The 24,525-nt window shown below is 37.5% G+C and overlaps 1 protein-coding gene across 2 annotated transcripts in view; it reads left to right on the forward strand.

Annotated features, from left to right (window-relative positions):
- The first annotated feature begins 360 nt into the window (after positions 1–360).
- Positions 361–24,525, forward strand: part of palmdb (palmdelphin b) — a 51,785-nt gene continuing 27,620 nt past the window's right edge. The window contains exons 1-2 of one of the 2 annotated variants that reach the window (XM_028811127.2): positions 361–704; positions 1,195–1,260. The gene's annotated coding sequence lies outside the window, so the exon portion shown is untranslated. The remainder of the gene's footprint in view (positions 705–1,194; positions 1,261–24,525) is intronic. The other variant, XM_028811128.2, reaches the window with a different exon arrangement.

Raw genomic sequence — 24,525 nt, forward strand, 5'->3', positions numbered from 1 at the left:
TGCCCAGAGCTTCTTAAAATTACATGGAGTAATAAGCTTGTAGTTAAAGGTGGTCCAGGATAACACATCATCGACGGAATGGGCAGCATTTTCCATAATGGCCTCTAGACTTTTCTTAGTGCCTACCATCATTAAAAGTTATGTTCCAAACGATTTTAGAAGGGGATTGGAAGAAATGGTTTTAGTGGAATTCCTTTCACTAAGTAATGCATATAAATGGGGCCACTGCGTGCAGGCAAACTCATAAAAATATAGTGCTCAGCAGCTGAACTAAGAAAAGGCTTTAGATAACAAGTGTTGCAACAGTCGTTGCTCAGAAGCAGGTAACTTACAGACTTTGCATAGGCTCAGTCTCATTATGGGGGGATAGACAGGACACGCACAGTTCTGCAAGGAAGAGCGATTTTTGACACTCCTGTCTGCGTCTGTCAAAGGGGGCGACAGCTGGAAATACAGCGCGCAGCAGAAGAAGAAGCGACTAGTCAGGAGTTTTTATGTTTTCTCTAAACTAATTGACACGAGAAAGTGTCAGAGTCAGAAAGTGCGCAGTTACAGTTATAGCTGTAGAGACGGAGCCACTGGGGGGCCACGCAGGCGGCCGTGGGCAGACAAACACCGCCGGAGCGCGCGGCGTCGGGAGTGCGCGGGGTGGCGTCAAATTGTCTACCGTGTGGCTGTTTCTGTTATGACCGGACTCCCTGCCGGTAAGTTTTAGACTTTTTTCCTCGGTGACGAGGGCTCAGTCGTGGTTACCTAATGTGTACTAGTTATTCACTAGTTTACATAACATGTTTCCGAGTTAGTTTTGATAAACTTTTATGACAATCCTGTACCCTAAATCTAGCGCCTGCTTTTAAGGATGGGTTTTTGTCTGCGTTTTTGGTGTATATTTAAAGACACAGGTGAGTTAAGGGGCCATTTCCCAGAAAATAAAGAGACATTTGTAAGACCTTTTTAATTAAAAACACGACCTGCAATACAACTTGTCAAGCTCAGCACTTGTCCGCTTCTTCTTGTCAGTTCTCCCCATAACTGATCTATCTGTCTTGTTTAACATGCGCTTCATTCTTGTCTCTTAAGATGAACACACTGCCCTCTTCGGTGTTCTGATAATCTTTTAATGCCTTTAATCTTGCTTCTATTTTGGCGCTTGGTCTGACTGCCGCAAGTCTCTAATACTCATTCTGTCAACAGATGTGACCGCTGTCAGACGTGCTTCGAGTGCTTGTCGCCGCTAAACGCACATTTCCCTTTTCAGAGGTAAGTCAGTGGGATTTATGTCTTCGGCGTGCAGACGACGTTTACTCGTTGAACATTGTGTAGTGGAACTTGTTTCTGTCTGTGTGATCAATGGGCCCATTTACACTTATGTATTTCTTTAAGAAGACTGAACTCGGGTAACTTATGAAGTTACAGTATTCTGAGATGAGAAAAGTGGCCAGATCATGATCTTTGTTTTGCCTTCGTATTACAAATCACGTTGATAAAGGGTCAGCATTTTTATTATTCTAACTGGAAACCTTTAATTGGATTAAGTGGGTTTTAGAGCACACCCATTATAGTTATGTCTCCGTGTTCCTTCTGCACTCACTGTGCAGTTTTGGAAAATACTTTAAAGGAGATCTTAACTTATAAAACAATTTTCACTTGATGGAATCCACTTTCCTCTGAGATGATTATACGTTCTAATATTTTTAAGCAGTATTAGAAATTAGTTTTTGTACTGATGTTCATTCCACATCACTAAAAATGGCAAGGTTGTATCCAGAGTTCAATCGCTCAGGAGTAATGTTGCAACTCAATGCAATTCTAAAAATATTGGACTTGTGAAAAGAAATTTCGAACTTGACACAAACTGTGTGAAATTGACAATAATCAATACACTGCCAAATACAGTCTTGCTGTAACAAGTGTGATCAAACAAAATATGAACACTGACAATTTCAAAAGAGAGCAAAATAGTGAATTACATGTGCAGTTGCTCAAGACACATATTTAATACAAACAGAAAAGAGCCTCAGCATTAGGAGAAAATGTGACCTATAAGAAAATCAGATGTGTGTGGTTTGTAATTTAAATGTGACATCATTAAGGTAATATCAATTACTTTTCTAAATCTGCTTACTCTGATGCTGGGTCTGAGGTTAGGGTAACTTTTTTGTATTTTAATTAATTTTTAGTTCATGTCCTTGCTTTATCACTATAAATAATTACATTGTATATCCCAGTGCATAATTTACAAGTCTAAATAGTTTCAACATATATTTTATTTAGTTTGTCATTTGCTTGGTGAACCTTAAGTTTATGTGACTTGACATTTTCAGTAGCTCCTTTAACCTTATGGGTTCTTGTACGATAGGCCGAAAAAGTGAATCCTTGTTACAAATATTACAAATTTACATTTAAAATGTAAAGATCTCACAACATTTTGAAGCAATGGCTGTTACAATAGCCTCCTATGTCACAAAACATACATTTTCCATAATTTGCTGTTAAAAAGTACACTTTTGACCACAAAATTGTGAATTGTTTTCTATTAAAACTATTTACTATTTCTTCACATTTCTAACTGCTTAGTAAATAAAGTTACACTAACAATAAGTTTGAATTTTTGAATTACCATTCTATTATGCAATTTTTTTTTAACTTATTTTATTTTATACTAGCCGAAGTACTCGGCATTGCCCAGGTATATTTGTAAAATGGGTTATGAAAATCAAGCTATTGCTACCTGTCTCCTCTGTCATCCAAACTGCCTCTTTATAAATGTCTCTGCTCTCATGAGCCGAGAGCGTTTTCCTATGATTCTGATTGGATTAGTTTGAGGTTAACAGTTTGTAGTGCTGAAATCATGAATAAAAGCTGAAAAGAAGTTAAAAAACAACCTTTTGATCCACCTTTATGTTGCGTTGCACTATCACTCTCGATCTAACAACAGCCAACACCCCCTACAAAAAAGCACAATGCTCCTTTTTATATTGCATTAGATAAAAGCAGTATGCGGCGTTGCCCAGGTAAGTAATGGTAAGCTTTGCTCATTTTGTCTGTTACTCTGGCATCAGTCTGTTTGTATGTTTCACTTGCTTTAAGCCAGCAGGTGGCACCAGTGTGTAAACTGTAGCACACAGGAAAAAAAAGATACTGGGACCCCGAAGGTCACAATTTTGGGTTCCAAAGTAGTCTGTTATGTCTGTATAGTTTTAAAGAGCAATTATGCAAAATCTGGTCCAGATCAGTCAGAGGGTGTGGTATAATAATAATTCATTGCATTTATATAGCGCTTTTCTCACTACTCAAAGCACTCAGCAATTGCAGGTTAAGGGCCTTGCTCAAGGGCCTAACAGAGCAGAGTCCCTATTGGCATTTACGGGATTTGAACTGGCAACCTTCCGATTGCCAATGCAGATCCCTAGCCTCGGAGCCACCACTCCACCATTAAAAGTCAGCCCGTCCCTGGGTGGGCACGAACCACCAACATATAGACAGACATTCTATTATGTATATATACTGTGGGGCAGCACGGTGGCACAGTGAGTAGCGCTTCTGCCTCGCATTTAGGTGACCCTGTGTGGAGTTTGCATGTTCTCCCCATGTCTGTGTGGATTTCATCCAAGTACTCCAGTTTCCTCCCACAGTCCAAAGACATGCAGGTTTAGATTCATTGGCGATTCTAAATTGTCCCTAGTGTGTGCTGGGTGTGTGTGTGTGTGCGGGCCCTGCAGTGGGTTGGCACCCTGCCCAAGGTTTGTTGCCTGCCTTGTGCCATCTGTTGGCTGGGATTGGCTCCAGCAGACCCCCGTGACCCTGTAGTTAGGATATAGCGGGTTGGATAATGGATGGATATATACTGTGTATGTATATACAGTATATATATATATATATATATATATATATATATATATATATATATATATAGTATCTTTTGCAGTGATTTCTATTCTAAGGCTCTTTAAAAGTTCACAACTGTGATACTATTATGTTTAGTTATATTTTGTAAGTGAGTGTCATAGGGGTTGGCCTTACAGCTCCAGAGTCCTAGGTTTGATACCATACCTGGGCATTGTGTGAACAGACTTTGCTAATTCTCTCAGTGTTTGTGTGTGTGTGTGTGTGTGTGTGTGTGTGTGTGTGTGCGTGTGTGTGTGTGAGTTTTTCTTCATGTACTCCTATTTTCCTTTCACTTTTCAGCAACTTTTCCCCTGACACGTGTTTTGTGTAAGTGAGCATGACAATGTGCATATGTAAGTGTGCAGTATGATGGAGTGATGCCCCATATCATTTTTTTGACTGGTTTTCCTGCATCATCACTAAAAGATTTTTGAAAATAAATTCCTTTAAAATATTTTTTCCTCCTGATTCTACGTTGTATTAGCTAGAGGGTTTTTCAGGTGTGTGTGTGTTTTTTTTTAACAAAATCACTGCACCCTAAAAGGCATTAGTTCTCTCCTGCTCCTGTTCAGTCTTGAGCAAGTGGTGTTAAAACTTGTAAACATTAATTACAGCAGTGAAGTGGTAGCAGGTTTTCTTTGTTATCAACAACAATTGACAATGACTGCCATATGTATGATTTCCCTTTTGTTTTATAATAATAATAATAATAATTTACATTTGTATAGCACTTTTTGTCGCTACTCATAGTGATTGAGGAGCCATTTCAAGCACCAGTAATGTGTAGCATCCACCTGGATGATGCAAAGGTAGCCATTTGGCGCCAGTATGTTCACCACATATTAGCTATTAGGTGGTGAAGTGGTGAGGGAGATAACCATTTACAGAATTATAGACAGGGGATGATTAGGTGGCAAGAATAACTTGGCCAGGTTGGGTAACTTAGCCTGGACATGGGGATAAACCCTATTCTTTAAGGAGGATGCCCAGGGTTCAGTTATGATCACAGAGAGTCAGGACCTCAATTTTTACGTCTCATCCGAAGGATATTGCCATTTTTACAGCACAGTGTCCCCATCAATTCATTGAGGCATTGGGATCTGTATTCAGATCACAGAGTAAGTGCCTCCTGCTGGCTTCACCAACATCTCTTCCAGGTGCAGCCCAGGCTTTCCTACATGGTCTCCCATCCAAGTACTGGCCACGTGGATGACCTCTTCTGAAGCACATTTGGTATGACTTTAAATCACCATTTTAGGAGGTTTTTCAGCTTTGGTGACCTGCATGTTTTCTGACTCAAACAACACTGTGTTTCACACCATTTTAGGTAGATACACCTCTGCCTGTGTCTGAATTGTTGACAAATATTACCTGCAGTAGTGACTTGTAATTAACAATTAATTCTTACTACAGCTATTTAATGTATGCAGCAACTGACAATGAAAGCAAAAAAACATTTTTAAGAATTCAAATTCTCACATGTTCCTCCTTGAGTGCTTTGTATCACCCACAGGGCTTAACATCTCAGACTGCAGGATTTAACAGATACAGATCTTATTAATTGTCCACTATGACAGTTTTTTTAAAACTGTTAGTTTTCATTTAGTCTTTTTGGGACTTATTGTAGCCGAAGCTTCTTGTACTCTGTTTTAAAATATTGATCGGTATTATTTGTTATCAATGTACTTTCCTGAAAATTACTCACTTACAGCATGTTGTGTACACTAATTTTTGTAAGTTGCTTTGAATAAAGTCATTTGCTTAGTAAATAAAAGTGTTCAGGAAACACTCACTGATCACCATAAGTACCCATTTAGTATATTAATTTGTTCTCTTGTTCTACTTGCTGTTCCCGCTGTTATATATAAAAATGAGAAATGCAGAGACATTACATCTTCTGGCCTCAGGTGGTACAAGGGAGCATAGCCAGGATAAAGAAAAATTGATTAATGACTGCATGCTAATGCTTTTCAAGCAATCATATAGAAGTTTGCCAGGCTTTCTGATGTTTGTTATTAGTAGGCAGTACAAAGTTTGCTCTTTGCCATCTATTTGATTACATTAATTTCAGTGTCTTTGTAAAGAAAAAAAGCCAGACAAAATCCAATGGAACTGGAATTTGACTCAACTCCATTGTTTCTCATAATTACAGCATATTAGCGGAGTGCATCTCTATTTTATATGACTTGTTTTACTTTATTAAACTAAGTTTATATTGGATTAAGATCTGTTAAGTGAGAAACGCACTGCATTAAGTTAAATTCATTGTCCTTTTCTTGGAACAATTCATTAACTTTGTAGCTTTGTCCAAGGATTATAATTCAGGTGAAAATGGTCGTTTGTTACAAATGAAGGCTGCCTTGATGACAATGCCATTATTATCCAGATATTCTGTGGAATTTAAACATAGCTGCACTTGTATCCAAGGGCCCAGTGTGTGCCACGTAAACATTTACACTGCCATCGTCAGCCTTCATTTCAAACAAAACACCTGGCAGAATAGATTTAAGCAGTTATGGTATTTCTGGCATATCATAGTCCTCCCTTCAGAGTGAATCAACAGAAACCATGATATGTAAGACCAGGCAATGTTTTTCCAGTCCCGAAGTGTTTGTGATCTTTAGTCCACTGTTAATGAATGTCTGTGTCTTCACCGACAAGAGAGGAATTCGATTAGGTCATGAATTGTCTGCCTGTGACAAGGTGTAACAAGCCATGCATTTTGATCTGTATCTTTTGGACCTATTCTTATACTTGGCTGATAATTGACTGGCAGTGTTCAGTCTGTTAGTCTGCATAAGTTGTGTCAATCTCCATCAGCCCCTTTTATCATTGGCCATTTACTATCCACAGGAAATCATCTGACTGGTTTTTGGGTAGTTGTTGATTCTCTTTTTTTGCAATCAAGCTTTTTTCTATTTAACAAATACTAGAAATGAAAGATTGCAATGATTTTTAAACATAAAGCAGAACCCATGAACGTAGCCGTGTGAGGAGAGGTAAAGAAAAAAGTGAAATAATGACAACAGAAGCAATGAGAGTGGCAGCACTCTGAACAACCAGACAGAGACTAAAAGTCCAAAACAAAGGATGAAAATTTTAAAACATGCCCATGTCACAATTCACTGACATCCCATCTCCCAACTATCTTTAAAACAGGTAGTTACTTTTTAAAATATTGGACATAGATCAGCCATTAATATGTGACACAGAGAATTTAAGAGAGGATTTGGATGTAGGCAGTGGACCTATAGAAATTTGAAGGATGTGGATTAGGGGAATTCCAGCAAGATGACAGTGCCATCTTGGGCACATTGGTGCCCAAGAAGAAAACCCTGCTTTGAATAGATTTGAGAAGAAGAGCACAGAGGTCTAGTAAGAGAAAGATACAGGATGAGAGCAAGATTTAAAGATAGTCAGAGGGAGGGCATAGGGGGACACTTGTAGAGGAAAGAACAATTGGCATTTGGAGATCAGAATTGATAGCAGAAGTCAGTCCCATAGTTTAGCATGTTCAGCATGCACAAATGTAAACTGAATATGTTAGTGAGTAGGGCTTTTAAAAAAGAGGGGATATTTATGAGGAAGGGAAGGGAGAAGCTAGCTTGTATTTGAAAGTTTTAAGTATTGTCCTTAGCTGAAGCTGAAAGAGAAAAAAGAGGGCAATTAGAGAACCTGGACCTTGGTGGTGGGAATGTTTTAAACACTGAGCTATCAGTAATATCTCCAAGCATGCTGATGCAGTGATGAATGCAGAAAGGAAAAGTGAGAGCACATTCACTATTTTGAAAATGTCAGTTGTAAAAGCTTGGAGTGCGAGTGTGCCAACCCAGACAAACTCCCATATGTCTCCAAACCTGATGCCAAGTCCCAAGTCATTCAAAAGAAGAGGGACAAAAATTGAGGCATTGTCACTTCAGTATCAGGGATGTAATTGTAAAAAAAGAGGGAATGGGGAGAGACCCAATTACATTCAGGATTGCAGGATTACAGGATTGCAGGTTAGTAGCAGGGTCAATCCAACTCCAGATTGAATACACAATGCATAGACAATGCTGAAATTCTAAATTAGGTAAAGACCCCAATCCAACCTTCCCTAGATTATTGTAGTGTATTTGATGTATTCTTTTTAAAAAAAGGAATCTGACCTTGGAACAGTATTCAACAGTTGGAGAGAGGGGAAGTATAGCACTGTCAGGATCATAATGGGAAACAATCTGTGTTTTAGCAATAGACATCCAGAGCAGAAAAATAAAAGAAGAGACAACCAAGAGAGAGATTCCATTATGCTTGTTAGAAAGCACGGTAGCTGGAGACAACATTGCCCTGCATTAATGTAGAAATATCACTGCCAGTGTGAAAACCCCTGCAAGTTTTTGATTGTAATATAGTCTAGTGCCCACTGCCATGCTGTTTTCAGAGCCACTTAAATATTTAATTTTGTCCCTTCTTCTTCTGAATTCCAATCACATATATTGGTACCTTACCTGGCTGTTCTATATATTGTTACTAATAGAGAGAACATTTTACATAGGAAATAAATAATAATGTGACCTTTCAGTGTATTCTGTGATGGGGTTCAGATTTATTTTCCTCCAGGGCTAACGATGGCCTTACAAGACTGGTAGTCAAATTCAGTAGACAACTCTTTAGCAGCTGGATGTTCAAAATTATTGTTACTTATTTTTGCACATCCTGCAGAAAGATTAGAGTTGTACCAAATTAATATTTTCTGGTTTTATTCTTAAACTAGACAAAGAGCCAGTTTCGACAACGTAAGATGAAATGGGCACGAGTTTGTGTCAGCAGTGTATGAAGAACAAATGATAAGTAACAAAAAAGTTGTTTTGTAATGATTGTAGTCCGCTTTACTCATTACTGTACAGGCTTGTACTGTTAGTTGATGAATTTTCCAGGCCTATAGTATAATATTGAATGATGAATGTTCCAGTACAATATGGAATAGTAATAAGTATAAGCACCACAAACCTGATATAGGTGTATTGAATGAATGCGTAATTGAATCAGAATGTGTAATTAGGCCTTGAGCTGTAGTCAAAATCGCCTTTCAGGCCTCTAGAGCTTTAATCGAAGTCGCCTTTCTCTTTGAATTTTTGCGGCCGTAAATTAGGCCGCGATGTTGGGGTGGATGTCGGTCTCGTAAGGTTTTTCGGGCAGCTGCGTAGAAGGCGACTGCACATTCGGCTTCGGACGGACGTGAGTGAGTGAGTGAGGAGGCAGGCGAATTATGTATTAAGATGGAGATCAAACCATGAAAGCTGTTGCTATTACCAAAATGTATAATTTTTTAATAAGGTGATTTACTTTAATTGTCTGTTTTCATTGAACTGAATAATTGTATTTATTTATTTGATTCTAAACAAATAAAATGTTACATTGAAATAACTTTTTTTTGGAAACAAATTGTACATAGAATCATCAAAATATGTTCTGAATTCTGTTTATCTCTGTGGGGCTGATGAAGCCATTATTGGCAGCATCAAATGCAAGGTAGGACAAAATTGTAAAAAAAATAACACTTCATCTAAGGGTGCAGTCATTATCATACTTGCACTGTGCCAGTTTGCAGCATCCAGATAATCTGGGAAGCACATTCTGGGATGAGACAGAAAATTTGAGTAGTTACAGAAAATGTATATGGGCATGTGACCAGGCTAGAAACTGAACAATTTAAAAAAAAAAAAAGGGTTCAGTCACATTTATCAATAAACAGTTCACTTAGCGACGAAAAACAGTTGAAGGACAAGCACCCCCGCATATGGTTGATTCTTCCTTGTACTGCCAGAACAGGCAATATACCCCTCCTGCAACCCTGTAAAATATTTTTAAAAGAACCTTCCATTCCTCCATCCATTTTCTAACACAGCTATCCAGCACATGGTTCTGGGAGGCCAGAACCTCTCTTGGCAGCATTGGATGTAAAGCAAGAATCAGTTCTGGGCAAAGGATGAATCTATTGCATAGCAAATTGACACCTACACTTACTTATAATGGAGCAATTTAGAGATGTAAATTAACCTAAAACATAGTTCTTTATGATATTAGAGGCTGACCAACATAGAGACGGATAGAGAGAATGCACAAACTTCACTAAGAAGCACACAGGCACGAATTCAAACTCAATAATCTGGAACTGTAAGGTGGAAACCCTTAGCACTATAAAGACATTTTGCTTAATAAAAAAAAAAAAACATTAAATGTATAGAAGTTGTTCACAGGTTGTTTCTTTCACCTTACAAAATCTTATTTCTGTATTTAAATAGTCCCACATATAACAGAGACAATGTATTAGCAAATCATTTCTTAATATTATTAGTGTCTTCTATAGTTGAACAGATGCCTAAAGAGATTTATGCTTGGAACTGTGTACAGTTAGATTAGGGAAGGCAGATTACAAGTACTGAACATGCACCTAACTGAACTTTTTGCATCGTGCATCAAGTAACTGTTGTCACCCTGTGGAGTATTTTAACAACTCATCTTCAGCCAACGTGTTTTCTGAGTACAGACACAGAGAGCTACCAGGGAATTACATTAAGGGACTAATATCATAGTGGGGAAAAACTGACTGCATGTGCATCTGTTTCAGTCTGTAGACATGGAATTATTTCTGTCTGCAGCAGTTGGTGTCTCTGTTTTCAAAATGAGGTTTGATCTTGTCTGTAAAAATTCTAATAATTCATTCCATTAGTTTCATGTCAATTTACATTTTTACTACAGTTATTTTTATACATTTTAAAATTATCATCACTGAAGGCAAATTATTTTTGTAATATATGCTTAGTACCAAACAATGGTTGTTTATTTATTTCTGCATATATGTTGTGGAAAGCATACCCCTGGACACAGACAGACAGACACCAGAATGTCCAAAACACACTTCTTTATTTCCCCTGAGCACCACAATGCCTTCCTCCAACAACTCTCTTCCTTTCTCTCTTTCTCTTTCTCTTCTTCTGATCTCCACTCCCCTACTCACAAGCTCCGACTCCTTCCTCCCAACTCTGGCTCTTTGGCACCTAGGAGGCAGGCAGACGGAAGAAATTCATACCTCACCCAGGGCGGATCATCACTGGGTCCATCACCAACCTCCCTATGGATCCTGTTGCTCTTAATGGCATGGCCGCGCCTGGTCGCTGGCTTCCGAACCCGCCCAGTCCTCTTTTTCCCCATTCAATACGGTGTTCCTGAGGGGCGTCTCTCCTGCGGCTCCCTGCCGCTCGTGCAGGCGCGTACCTCGCACTACTGTGCTTTCCTTGGGAGCGCGCTCTGCGCTTGTAGTGTGAGCGTGCGCTCTCTGCCTCGGGAGCGCTGTCTGCACCGGGCCGTGCCTGTTCATCCGCGGCTCTGTCGGGTGTGTGCTACTCACGCTGTTGTCTCGCGCATGTGCCTCGCTCTGCTGCATGCTGCTGCGCGCTGCTATGCTGGGTCTCCACACAGTATTTTAATACAGGTCCCGGTCCAAATAGACGGACTGGAATCCTGCCGGTTACGCCAGTGTGGTATTGGCCGTATAGCGCCCGACCCAGCAGAGACTCACACAGAGGCACGTATAAAAAGAACACAAAACCTTTATTTTTATTCTTCAACTGGAGGGCACGTCTTCCCCATGAACTCTCCAGCAAGAACACAGTCCCAAAGCACCTAAGTCACAGACCACACTCTTTCTCTGGCACCACCACTCCTTCCAGGCAACCTCGTCCTCTTCCTCCTGATTCTGGCTCATCTACTGGAGGGAGGTGGCCCCTTTTATACTGACCCGGATGGGTTCCAAGTGCTCCACCTGACGACACTTCCTGGTGTGGCGGAAGTGTCAGGAGAGCACCTGGAAGCACTCCGGGTGCCCCTGGGATTTCTTCCGGCAACACTTCCTGGTGTGGCGGAAATGCTGCCATCCAGGGTTTCATAATCGTCCGGGTGCCCCCTGGCGGTGACCACGTCCTCCCGTAGGGATGAGTGTCCCAGCTCCATTCCAGTGGCCCACAAGCAGACCTGTGCGGGTGCCCTCTCGTAGGCCAGGGGAGGTATCGTCTCTCTTGGGGACCGTCCAGGCGTCCCGGCTGGGTAGGGTCCCCAGCCATCTGTGACAATGTATTTAAATCTTGATCTAAGCAAATCATCTAATTAATTAATCTAAGCAAAAAGGGTCAAATTCTAATTGAGGTTTCTGAAGAAAGCTCCAATGTAAAAAATTAAATTTTATATTATAGAGTGGTTACCAGATATGTTTACACTACACTACAGTCTGCTGTGTAATTATTGTGATCCTTAAAAATGTTTTGGTTTAAGTTTGTGTACTGTGCAGAAATTGTCGTAATAATAATAATAATAGTAATAATAATAATTCTTTACACTCTTACTTTTTTAGCCATCATTTATTTAGCAGAACTCCCTTTGTAAGTGTAGTGTGTGCCATTGTTTCACTATCCAAGAAGACTAAGATTATACTGTCTGTACAGAGCTGCAGAGATGAGCAAAACTGCAGCAGACTTTTTGCATACTGTTTGTTGAAGTTGCTCAACTTAAAAACACAAAACTCACTAAAATCAAGTTTTTGGAGTTTTTATAAAGCTCTTTGCAGTGGAAAACAAGTATTATTGTTCCTTACGGATCATTCTACAGCAACTCCCTGCATATTTATGTTGCTGGCTCAGAGGCAACACAATGTTCCTCAATTTACATTTATGACCTGATTCTGCCAGGATCTTCAAAGAAACTTGCCAGTGGCCATGATGCCAGGCCAATGAATGTTAGTAGAGGAAAAACATCTTGTAAGTCCTTTGTATTCGTGCTCACTTTCATGCTCTTCACTTTCTGTTTTCATGACTGTGTGCTAACCCCAATGATTCTACAATATAACATTTCTTTTTTCCAGATTCTACAACCCTTTATAATATACATTTTAGTTTCTAAAGATATCACTTTATGTTTTTGTGGCATACTGGGTAAACTTATACAGTACATATGAAATAACTAATCACTCATTTATAGTAACTTTATGTTTAACAGTATACTCTGTATGAGCGAGAGACAAGGTCTGTTCCATGTAGGGTGGCTGCACAGTGCCATAGTACTGTAGCTGAATGGTACCTGAACTTGTGCATGCACCATAGCCTGCTTTATGCTAGCTTCATTATTAAAGAGCTTCTTCCTCAAAGCATTTGTTAACTGAGGCATGTGTAAAATTAGCTATCCACTGTCTTAATTAAGGCTGCATACCTGTTCTAATCCTACCTCGTCCTTTAAGCCTTGCTTTATTGTTGATCTCTTTGAGTTCCACTCCAACCCAGTCCATGTGAGCCATTGGCTCTTTTCCACAAGTGACTCTCCACACATGCCTGTAGAACAAGAGGTCCTTTTGAAGGATGCCCAAGAGACATGAGGGGTAACGCTCAGTTGCATGGCAAGTAGTTCCATGTCATCTTTGGCACATGGGGAGGCACGTATCTATCTCATTAAAGGTCCAAATGCCCGGCTTGTGGCTAGTGCACAGCTGCACCCTACTGCTGTATCAACGTGGCAGGAAGGGCTAAATGCTGGGCTCTTAAACTTTTCCAGAAGAATTTACATTCAACCAAGGCCTCCAATCAGGCAGTGGTGCAGTACATCTTCCAGGCAGAAGAAAATCCCTGGAGTGTCTCCCCATACAGGCTGTCCTTGACAATGTATATATAATATATACTGTATATACATATATACTGTGTATACATATATATGGTGCTTACATATGTGTGCATAATTATTGTATCTATCATTTTATTTTTTTCTCCAACAATGTTATACTTGTAAATTTGATCTCTATACTTGAAAATAGAAGTGCACTAAATTGGACTAAATCAATGTCAGGTAGCAATATGGGCAGCAATTGGAGACAGTAGCATATGTTCCCTCAGTGCTTACAAATACACAATGGAGATATGTTCCATTTAAAACAGGTTATTTTACAGCCTTTGAGACAAACCATAAGACCTTGGTACCCTTCACTTATTCTTTAAAAGATGAAGATCTGAATGTAGTATAATTAAGATGCTATAATAATAATAATAATAATAATAATATGTCCTTCCACTTTATTGATTAATTGTCCTAGGATTCTTAGAACCTAATGCAGATCAAGGCTGGGCAAAGATAGTCTCATTTTTCTGTTCTTGCTACAATTTGTTCTGCAGTGCAACCAACAACTGTACACAGTCCGAGACTGAGTGCTGCTTGCTCTGTTTCTTTAATACTTATGTCATATATTTATACTTAAAGGCAGAAATGTATTTCCTGCAAGTTTCACAAGTGCCGAACCATTTAACACAGAGTGGCAAAGCAGTACATTGTACAAAAACAGACACAAATCATTTACTAACAGCCATATGTAATAAGTATACAATAATATTAACAATAAATATCTGACTGTAAATTTACAACAGAGTATAATTGTAACAGTTCTGCTGACTCACATCTTCAGTTTTCTGGGTTTAAATCCCAACATAGTCACAGTCTACTTTTCCCTATGTCTGCATGTGTTATTCTCTAGATTCTGTTTTTTCCCTCCTAGAGCCCAAAACTATGCCTGCTATAATAATTTACAACTTTAAATAGACCCAGTATTAGCGAGAGTGAATGTATATGCTCTATGTAACTATGATCTGCAGAATGGCTGGCATCCTTTCCAGGACTGATTCCTGTCTTAAGTCCAGTCTTGTTGGAATCAACTAAAATAAGCACTTTTGAAAATTGAGTTTTACAATAAATGCATTTTACAATATATTTAAGACATGTGTGTTGTCTTCTTTGTACCACAAGTGTGTTTTATAAATTTACACTTCAGGAATAAAGGTGGAGTTTTTGTTTTTTAGAAGATTATACTATGCTTTTGCAGTATTTGTCTATATTCTTTTATTAAAATTCCATGGTTTATATATTTGTGTTAGAGTTGAAGGATGTTTCTTATGAATTAATGAAATTTATGTGGGATTTTTTTTTGTTTCTGCTTCATTAATAATGCAAGTTTTGAATGGATCTGAAGTGGTTAAGCTAGGTCATATGTTCAGCCATTGATTTTGATCTGTCTTTATAGATTATTATATCATCTGGACATAACAGTTGAAAGTCTTGCCATGTCTCAAATTAAAATGTCATCTAAGGTTAAACATGATGTAGCCTTCTTGAGATGAGTTTAACAAGCTGGGACATTAAAAAGATACGGTCCTTAAGCCAAAGTTAATATATACTACAGGGTCTCTCCATCCATCGAACCAACTTAATCTATTTTAGGGTCATGAGAGTGTGATACTCCATGTTTCTTTAATCACTAATGTTTTTAAAATCCTTGCAGTGCTAACATTCAAAAATAAACATTCATTATAAGAAAAGAAACAAACAAACATTAAATATGCAAATGCCTTTACTAGATTAGCACTCATTACAATTCTGAAGTTATTTAGTTTTTTTAGTTGTTTTAAAAATAAATCACCATGGCGTGAGGAAGAGGCCTTAATTAGACTTGGTATTTGTATTTAGTGTTCCAATCATGATCCATTTGCACTTTGTACATTAAAAACCAATTGTAAATGCATTTGTGAACAGATTGTCATGTGGTCAAATTTGGATAAATACCACATTTAACACAGCTGTAAATGCAAATATACAGTATTTCTGTTTTATACAAAACTCGGAAATGGAATCTGATTTGAATTTTATGTTGATAAAGTGGCATTGGATCTCTATCTGAACACAATGTGGACACTAGTGCCACAATTTTAAGTCAGGTGGAAATCTAAGTAAACGATGTAGACGTCAGTGTTAATGCTTGTAGTGCAGTGTGTCTGTTCCATTGTTATGTCTCTGTTACGTACCATTTGTTACAGGATTTATAAAAGCAGTCCTAATATTTGTGGTCCACCAGGATTTGTAAAAGCAATGTTAATATTTATGGTGAATAGTACAGGATTCTTAAAAGAAATGCTAATGTCTGTGATGAGCCATCTGTTGGATAGCAGAGACATAGCAACTGGACGGACACACAGACAGACACACAGACACTTGCCCTTTTATTAAGGTGGATGCAATCCTGATACAACACAAATGTTAATACCAGGGTTGTTAAAGGAGGTCTAATTTATTTCATTGGATCACATGCGTTGCATAATTCCTGTTTTGATTAATATTGTGAACAGTGTGTTAAGTACAGTATCGTTCTGCTTTGTAGGTTTTAATATATAGTAGAGGTCTACACTGTACTAATTTTTCAATTCCACACCTTTCCTCTACCCACAAAATTCTGTCTCATCTCTACCTGCTCCTACCCGCTTTCTCCTGCTTCCAACTGCATTCCTGTTTGCCCCAAACAAAAGGCAGTTGAACTGGTCACACAGCCTAAGTGGATTCTTAAAGCATAAGTATATATAAGGGGATAAAGGAAATCATACAGATGTGAGTAAATTTGTCCATGACTGCTTTTTACTTTTTCACAATACAATCAGAGTAGACCTATTCCTATGGTTTTCAAAAAGTTACTAAATAGACAGATAAATACATGAAGGATGATCAGCTAAAATAGTTGTCTGGCTGGTATTTATAAAATCCAAAAAATTAACTAAGATTTTGTCTTGATTGTTAATCAAAATGTATAAATAAACAATTGACCTATATATTTAGTCAATTCCATGTATGACAGGTATATGTTTTGAAAGCACATGTGACATAACTTGTGTTCAGAATAAATTGTTTAAAAAAACGCACATATGGCAGTTTGACTTAGTTAACAGGTAGGAAGACTAGACAAAGCCACATGTCCAAACGAATGTGTATATTTGCTGACAATAAAAAAAACTAAACACAAGTGGGAAGCTGTATGTATGATGTGCAGCGCTGGCACATGTGACTTAAAGCTCATGTTCACTCTTCAGATTACAGATCTGCTCTTAATGGAAAAAGATTGTCAGTATAAATGACCGACTATTTTGTGAGGCATATTTCATTAAGTTTCAAAATATTCCATTAAAACTGATTATTTGCACACAAGTTTTGGCTTCTCCAGAGTTATGATGCAGCTGGTTTCATTTTAGCTCAGATGGTGAAATCTGTTGTGCTATAAAAACTTTAATATTAAAATAGGGCTATATTTTTCTGTTTTTCCTTTCATATTATTATGGAAGAGAAATAGGAGCCATGTTATTGTTTAAAATGTTGAATATAAACTAAGATGTTTAAATAGATGCGGTGGGCTGGTGCCCTGCCTTGCACCCTGTGCTGGCTGGGATTGGCTCCAGCAGACCCCCATGACCCTGTAGTTAGGATATAGCGGGTTGGATAATTGATGGATGGATGTTTAACTAGATTGAATTGCTTGATTAATAAAAATAAAAAAGATTAATTTCACATGAAGGCTTGAGTCAAGTTTTGACTATATCCCTCCCCGGTCCTCTTCTTTGAAAGCCTAAATCTTGTCACCCTAATAGCTAGCCATTTGCATGTATGCTGTGAGGACAAGCTTTAAAGTAAGCGCTATTCACACAAGTACAGGATGGGAGACAGCAAGATGTGAGCAGACCCCAGCACAGTATACCGCAAACCCTGTCCATTATTAAAATATATAGTCTTTTAAATAGTTTGTTGTGTCATGTGAGTGTATAGTGTTTTTAACTATAACATATTTTAATTAAGCAGGCAAATTCTCTCAAAATTAAACAGTTATAGTTGGATAATATCCTGAATATTGTATATCTTGACAGCTTAACTAGCACTGGTAGGAAGTCATTTGAAGCATATGGTCAGACAGCTGGTCACACTAAGGACATCTGAAATATTCAAATGAACATTAGCAAACTATACTGCTGTGTAATTACTGTGACAAAATCATTTACAAGCAAAATAATTTAAAAGAGTATTCTGCAGGAATGTTTTAGTTACTTTAGGTTGAGAAAAAATGATTAAATACAAAGAAGAGCTTAATGCATTTCTCTACATTAATATTTAAAATAATCCAGTATAACCTTTACACCAGATGTTGGTTAAACCTTATGTGTCAAATAATTTTATAACTGGAAATTTAAAGTTGAATTTTAGAATTAGAAAAAAGGTCATGCAGTGGTTGTATACATTTGCTTATTTTCCTAAAGACTAATAAATAAAAGAATTGTCCTATACGTTTTTGCAGTGCCCTGAATGGAGTTCAGGTCTGATATATAGTGATGAGCATAATGATTCACACAAATTTGAATTTACAGTGGCATTCATGCCATTAGCACAGTTTGCACATTTTCATCTCATCTGCAATCTTTTTCCCAGTGGCGAGAATGTGCATGCAAACCGTGCAGGAGGCAGATGACAGCATGTGGAACCTCATGGAAGGAGCTGTGGAACATTAGGGTTGAAATGGTGGGCAGCCAAAGAAAGAGGCAGACATTTTAAGCTGCAGAATAAACTTTAGGGGACATTATTTATTGCTTCCTACTCAAAAAACTTTAAAAATCTACAAGATCTCATTTTAGTGTTTCAAAATTGCATGCAAATTGAGTTTAGGGGCAATTTCATAAAACTGTATCTCGAGTAAAAATGCTATTTCGTTCATCGCTAAGGACATGTGTTCTATTTCAGGCAGGGTTCCTCCACTGGCTGGAGTTCACATGCCATTTTTATGTCTGTCTTGTTTATTTTTGATTCTTTTATCTATGTTAACATTGTTGATTATGTAGTTTTTTTATGTTTGAGCATCTTGTCCTATGTACCATGTGTTTTGTGGGTGGTTTCCAATCTGCCCTTCACCACAAGTGGACTGCCCTAAGCCCTTTATAAGCGAGGGCAACCCATAGTCCCTTGCTGCTTATTCAAATGTGCTTGGGTGTTGGTGAGTGTTTCTTTGTGTTTTTGCTGTGGTTTTGTGATTTCTAGAATTTTGATATTTTTTGCTCAGCTTTTTGATTATGCCATTGAATTACTTTATTGAGACAATGATTTGCTTTGGACTGCCTAAGAGTTACAAGCAACTCCTTTGCCTTTTGTGCTCCACTGAGCTTTCTTTTGTACCTCCGGGCATTTTTGGAAAACAAAACCTTTTTTATTTTATTTTCACCCTTTTTACTAGTCAGATTTTGAAGGTTTCCCCCTCAAATGGACATTTTTGAACATCTTTAGGATTTTGTGTGCTTTTGAACTCTCCAAGTTAATACCAGTGAATCTGAATTGGAAACAGGGGTGCTCTATGTTGTAAGTTAAGGTTTTTATTATCCAGGTCTCTATTACCATATGGGGCAATAATATTAAAACCACAACAACTAACCTCTCTTCATTATTATTATTATTATTATTATTATTATTGTTTGTTTGTGGAGCTTTCCATTGTTTCACAGAGTGTGAGTCCAGTAACCTAATTTCCGCATTTTGCAGTTGTGATCATATTCTTTTGGTCACTACCCAGAGCTCTTGATCATAGGCCAGTACAAAAATAACAGACAGATGGGTAAGCTGAAAGCTTTATCTGATTACTTAGCTCCTTCTTCACAATTATAATGTGTTGTAATGTTAGAAAACGGTTATATCTGTGTCTGTTATCGCGTCTACCCTAACTTGTGAACAAGACCCGGAGGTAAATTGTATTCATTCACTTAGTGCAACCAGGTCTCCCCTTAACTGTAATAAATACACACTTTTCTTACAGATTTTAGAGCTTCAGGTTGAAGTAGCTGTTCCTTATGTTAACCACATCACACTAAGCTGCTAATTATTCCAGTCCACACTGGCAATCACAGTTTGATGATGCTAAGAAAGCAACATTATCTGTAAATAACCATAAATCACCTCTTACAAAAGTTATGAAACAAGATAGACTTCCTCATATAATTATTGTTCCACAACAGCAAGTCATTTAATTTGAGGTACATGTGAGAGTTGTGTAATGGAATAGAGGTGCAAGTACAGAAAGAGGGCACAGTTAGACAGTTGTTAAGCTCAGGAAGAAGAAAGTGTGTCTCTTCTGAATTTGGAAATGTCTCTTTTGCATATATCTTATCATTGTGCAATAACTTGGATTATCTTTAATTGATCTTAAGTTGCAGTGCTGATTTCTCCCTCATTTCATTTTGCTAAAGCTGGGTTGAATGAATTAATTCCCAGTGAGGATACTAATCTACCTTAGTATCATCTTTTTATACCATAATGATCTGTGCAACAAAACATAAAGGGATGGGCTATATGAAAATATGCCTTTATAATAATGATTTGTGGTTTAACAAATTTACAGTGTTGGAAGGAACCTGTTGGCCTCCTCTGAAATTTCTAGCGATAAACCATAAACTGTTCTACATGATAAGAGAGTCTGGTTACTTTATTCTTGTTAGAATCTGTGCCTCCTCAACAAAATGCTCAAACAAATGCTTCAGATCCACTGCAGCTATTGGCAGTTATAAGCTGCAGTGAATATACACTCAAAATGTACAGTCGTTATTTGGGGCAGTTTTAACTGTTTGACACTATTTCATTTTGATACTTTAGTTGCGTAAATTTGCACAGCTAATAAAATTTGCTACTGGAAAGAGAGAACTAAATCATTGCTACAGCTCCATTGTTGTGGGTAATATACAGTAGATATGTATAGATAGGTAATATAAAGGTTTGTGATAATCTAATATTTCTCTAGTGTAATTTGTTACAGTGTATATTCTTGTAATTCCATTACAGTTAGTAACTTTGTGTTCTATAATAATATAGAAATGTTTTGAAGGATAAGCATTCCATCTCAACTGATAATCAGGGAGGTGTTTGTGGCTTCCCAATCAGTGTCCCTTGCCCAATTTGGTATTTTATGACATTTTATTTTAATAATTTTTACTGCAGGATTGTATTGAGGTCAACTAAATAAGTGTGCAGTTGAGAGCATACACTGTCGAACCACCTCAGGATCCCAGATTAGGACCTGAGTAACCTTAAATTGATTTAATAATAATAAATAATAATCATAATCATCATCATCATATGTTTTATTCACAAAGGCAGCCTTAAAGGTGTGACAAATCAAAGAATAAGGGGAAGACTTGAAAAATTAGCAGTTTGTGACTTCTGAAACCTGAATTAATTTGACTTGTCAGGGGTGTGGAAATCCAACGCCCGACTCGTCCGACACGGGTAAATTGACCGTCGGACAAGCGTTGTTTTTCTGGTTTCAGTTGTCCACGGACAAGTGCAATTTTCTGGAGAAAAAAGAATTATATGTGCTGTGCAGGGCACATTTTTACCATTACTTTCAAATTTTAAACACTTGGGTACGTACCTCGTGCGGAAACAGTCTACTTAGTCATGTTCATGTCTTCAATATTGTTTACAAAATGACGGCTGATTTTTCAAAGGGGAAGCACTCTTACGGTCTTACATAAATATTTTACCCTACTATTTACACGCTTGGAGATGTGGCCATTTTTTTTCATGCCGACATTACGATGTAATCTGATGATTTTTCATTAGAATCGATAACTTTTATATATTATTGATAAAATTCATTGTATCTACATAAAAATGCGGTCATTTTACTTACAATGCAAATGTTTTCACCACATAACAAAGCTTGTTAGGCAGTTAATCTTTCCTGAAATTTGCGATTTCGCGTAGGTTGTGATACATTGAGGAGTTAAGAAAAGTTCTTGTTACACACTGTGTGGCACATAAACTGGAGTTAGGTGTACTTGATGCTGTAAAAGATGTAGGCTATCTGAAAAAGTTTGAAGACACCATTAAGCGCATCTGCAAGTTTTATTCTTTTTCACCAAAGAGACCAAGTGAGCTGCAAAATCTTGCGTCAGTTTTGAATGAAACCTTGCTTATGCATTCAGAAATAAAAGTCATCAGATGGGTATCATCAAAGTCCAGAGCACTGAAAGCTGTTAGCCAGGATTTACATGTAACTGTTACCCACATGGAACTGATACTTTCTACATCAAACAAGGCAGATGAACTGGGGCAGGCTAAAGCCATTCTACATGACCTCAAGCAAGTAAAATTTATTAAGTATCTATATCTGATGATGGATGTACATTCTGCTATCACAGCCACCTCAACTTTTTTTCCAGAGCAAAGACTTGCTGATATTTGAAGTTAAGGAGGCCATTGACATCTTGTACACCAGATTGCATGCCATGACAAAGGAGCCAGGAGAAAAGTTTTATAACCTGTTTGAGAAGGAGTCTAGTACATTTGATGGATACTTAAAGCTGTCTGGAGGTTTCAGAGATTTTTGTGAAGACAGAGATGTCCATGATCTCCTGGAAAGCATGGTTCAATATATACTTACCAGATTCTCTGGTAAGTATATACTGTACCTTGATAAGCCTCCTGTGTCAGATATGAGGGTGTTTGATTTCAGAATCTGGCCACACACTGTCTGAACTGAGCACTTATGGAAACTATGAAACCAAGAACTTGTGTCAGCAGTATAGTGATTTGTTGACTGATGAAGAAGTTAAACATGCACCATCTGAATGGCAAGCACTTAAAGTGCAGATATCAATGCAACGGCACTACCATCCACTTGCTGTCTATACCTCAGTTCTGCAGAGGAAGGAAGAGTCTCTGAAGAATGTTAGTATGCTGATCTCACTGTTTCTTGACAGTTTCTCCTTCCACAGCTTCTTGTGAGAGATTATTCTCCAATATGAATTTAGTAAAGAGTTCTCTAAGAACCCGCCTGACTCAGGAAAACCTTCAAAACCAGATGCGCATTGTTGTTGCTGGCAAACCTTTAGAAGAGTTTGACCCACTACCAGCTGTGGAATTCTAGCTGTCATCTGGCAACAGGCACATCACTCATAAAAAACCTGAAAAGTCATCAGCATCCACTTCTGCAGGACCATCAGTCCAGGAACCATGCAGTTCAGCTCAAGCAGAAATGAACAGCATTCGGCCCATGCTGTCTGAGATGGTAAAGATTCTTGGGGGAGAATCAGGACAGTGTTCTGTTATATAACTGTAATATGTGAAACAGAATTAGTGTAGCTATAATGAAGGCATTGTTTATTAGTGAGTTCAAATGATAAGGGAATGTTTTACATAGTGTTCTAGAGCAAGGTGGCAAAATACTACTCCCTGAAAGAACTTTTTTCAGTTTTAAAATGGAAGGCAGTTTTGGTATCAATAAAAGAGATCAGAACAAATAAACTATTTTTCACTTTTGTTATTTGTTTATGGGCAAGTGAATTTAACTGGCGGACAAGTGGATTTTCTAAGTTTACTTGTCCGTGGACAAGTAGAAAAAAATTTGATTTCCACACCCCTGCTTGTCTATTAAATATTCCTCTTAAGTAAATAGTATTATCCAGCTAATGTCTCCTCTATATGCTGATCTCACAACAACAGGTCTTAAATCTGAGAAAGTGACTTTCTTACAAACCTGATTTGAAATGTGAACTGTTATTAAGCCAGTTTTAAAGAGTTTGTGTAAATGAAGATAACTTGAATTATTTTGGTATTCAGTAATTCACATGATAATGCCATAATACTGTTTGATTTTTTTTAGTATTGGTTTTAAGCAGTGTCTATTTTTCAAATAATGCAGAAACTGTAAGTGAATAAATTTAGTATGTGCACATGGTAAGATAAATCAGACAGTCTACAATAATCATATCATTAATGTTATGTTATTTCTATAAGAACTGTGATGATATCCCCCAAAACCAATAACCCCCCCCCCCCAATCTTGTTCATACATTAAAAAAATCATTAAAAATTAATAAGAAAAATTATAAGACACACATGCAAAAAAACTGTAATACCTTGCTACCTCCCCCTAAATAAAGAATAAAGAAATGCCATCTTTAGTATTACCTAATTACAGTTTAGTACTTGTGTTGAAGGACTGAAGGATATTAAAATATCATTTACAACAATTAAAAAATTAAGTTTTTTTCCTGTGTTGTGACTAAGGTGAAAGCCAAACTGAAATTACTCATACAGGTTGCATTATATAAAATATAACTGATCAAAATGAATAAAATTTTGATTATTTTAATAATCAAATGCATTAATGACAGTGGTAATTAATAAAGGTCTATTAATTATATTCAGCATAGTATGTGCAACTGCAGAGAGTTTTTCAGTATTCTAAGGGACAAGAAGTTGTTTCATTTTTAGAAAGTGATTACATAATTTCCTATTCTATAATTTATTTTAATTTTCAAAGGTAGGATGCACATATGGTGGCATGCTGTTATCCATTTGTTCAAGATCAGGGAGCTGACACATCAATCAGCAGTGTTTATTATTAAAAACTGATGCATTTTTTGCAACAGATTACCAAGTGGAATTATCCTAGATATGGTGTTTCTTTAATTAAGGACTTCTTGTTTTTATTCCCAACTGTTAACTCAAAGTGGTAACGAGAGGGTTTATGTATAATACTGTACATTCAAAAATGACCATCCTTCTTGTACTCCAAGTTTATAATTATGATTTACTGCATTCGGTATCATTAAGTCAAAGCAAGTCTCATGGCACTTTAATTAGCTTGGTGTTTTTAGGAAATGCTTTACCAACATTCAATTTTATCTTGTTGCCATGTCTGTTTGAATATTCTGGTCACCCATATCAATACTAATTTAGTTAAACCTGTCTGAATAAGGAATGTTTTCTGACAAATCTGTT

The sequence above is a fragment of the Erpetoichthys calabaricus genome, chromosome 10 (assembly GCF_900747795.2).
Source record: "Erpetoichthys calabaricus chromosome 10, fErpCal1.3, whole genome shotgun sequence".
NCBI classification, from domain to species: Eukaryota; Metazoa; Chordata; class Cladistia; order Polypteriformes; family Polypteridae; genus Erpetoichthys; species Erpetoichthys calabaricus.